We start from the raw sequence: 2,074 nt of genomic DNA, 5'->3' as shown, positions 1-2,074 counted from the left end.
ATATAAATACTAAAAAATAAAAATTTGGCCATCCATGAGAATTACCAATTTTCATTCTACATCCATTTTAGAAAATGGTATTTCTAATGTGTCTTATGAAGAGGTGACCAAATAATATGTCAGACGCCAATTGGCCTTTTCAGTCACCTCAACATCACTTTTATACCTGGAGATTCTCTCCTTTTACCCCTTAGCTAGCCATCTAAGTTCATGTGCGTGTCTGCCATCTTCCCCAAGCTCTATTGGCTAATCCTCTTTGATTTTGTATCATCTCCTGAAAAGCATGCTGATTTAGATATTTTTAAGTGTGCCATTCTCCTCTTGGAGAGTCAGTACTAACTGGTTAACTCTCCCCAGCCATCCTAGACTTTCAACAAATTGCATATTTGCCATAGTGTCAAATCTGGAGAAAAATGCCAGTCTAGCCCACTGCTGCAAAACAGGCATAGTTCCAAATACACCAAAGCCTCAGTGCAATTAATTATATCTTATCTTTCCCACAAGAAAGGATTTAAAGGAAAAGAATAAAGCAATACAAACGAAACGGCTTAAAAACTATTATACCTGTGCTAACTCTTTCTAGGAGCCACAAATTGGTCTTTTCTGTATTGTCCTAGATAGAATTAAACTTCTATATATCTTAGAAAGCTTTGCTTTGTCATCGGATTTTCAAAGAGATCTTCTTGACCTCTTATCTAATAACCATGGACTCAGATATTGTATTCAGCTTTGTATGGAGACTTCCTTGGTCGAAAAATCAATAGCTTTCATCAGCAGATGAATGCGTCTGAAGGTATTTACCAATACTTTTCATTTTTTGAGGGAGCTGGATTATTTTAAAAATCATTTTTCATATCAACCGACAAATAATCAAAGCATATATTGCCTATGCTGAGAGTAAGCAATAAAAGAATACAAGAGATCAAAATGGTGAGAAAAATTAATCAGTTACAGCCAGCATTTAAGAATAGACATTTGTTTAACTAGAATTTGCATGCACACCCATCTTGTGCTTTAAGGGTATTGCTACTTGTGATAGTGTATCAGGATCAAAAAGCAGAGTCTTGCTTGACTGAGCGGCTGCTACTTGCCTACCTTTTCCCCTTCCAGAATCAGAACACTGTTAAGTGTACAGATTTCCCACTGTTGACTAAAACAACTTTCTTCTTAACCGTGGAAAATGTCCAGCTTTGAAAATACTCTTCTGAGAACCCCCATGAACTTGCCACGACACCAGTACAATACATATTTTAGAAGGATTTCTGTGAGCCTTTTAAAATGTGTGGTTTATCACAAATTGCCAAAAAACTTGCCTGTAGTGCTGTTTATCAGCACTAAATTATTTCAGGCGCTCTTCCTGTTAAAGGTTTTAATGTTCTGTGAGACTCCCGATGCTAATGTTATATTTATCACTGGTATTTCTGCCCCCACGAAACAAAGCACATTCATAAAATCTGGATTTTGCACAAAGGTCGCTTTTTCTTCAACTTTGCATTTAAATTGATTCATTCTAAGTGTTGCTTTATATTCCTATAAATCTGACTGGATGGATGGATCAGTCACTGAAATGAATCAGATAATGCGTTACACATTAAGGCAAAGTAAATTTAACCTACCGCTAGTAAAAATGGATTTAAATGTGTGTGGTTTTTGTACAACATGCAATCTGTTGATTTGAGCCCCTTGTGGAGGTGGGAGCGGACTCCAGTCTATGCATAAACACACTAAATGAATATGTTTATGAAGGCAAATAAATGACCCTTTTCTCTTCTAGCAGACTCCTCACCTCACCTCTGATCCCCAGCAAAGCCACAGCTCTAGGTGGAGACCATCTCCACACCGGGCACAGCCCTCCCCCTATAATTTCAGTAGCTCTTCACTGTAGACATTTATCTGAGAGAATAAAAAATCCACAACTGATCCCCAGTCTTACTAAAATTCACCACTTTATACTCAAATAAATGACTTTGGATACTTTTGAAAAACAAATACATAATTCCTCAGAATTTTTTTTATAAATTTATTTATTTATTTATTTGTAAAGATTTATTTATTCATACAGAACTGGGGTGCA

Source organism: Condylura cristata, unplaced genomic scaffold, assembly GCF_000260355.1.
Source record: "Condylura cristata isolate star-nosed mole 26May11 unplaced genomic scaffold, ConCri1.0 scaffold00002, whole genome shotgun sequence".
Classification (NCBI taxonomy): Eukaryota; Metazoa; Chordata; class Mammalia; order Eulipotyphla; family Talpidae; genus Condylura; species Condylura cristata.
The sequence above is the reverse complement of the archived record's forward strand: the minus strand, read 5'-3'. Positions refer to the sequence as shown.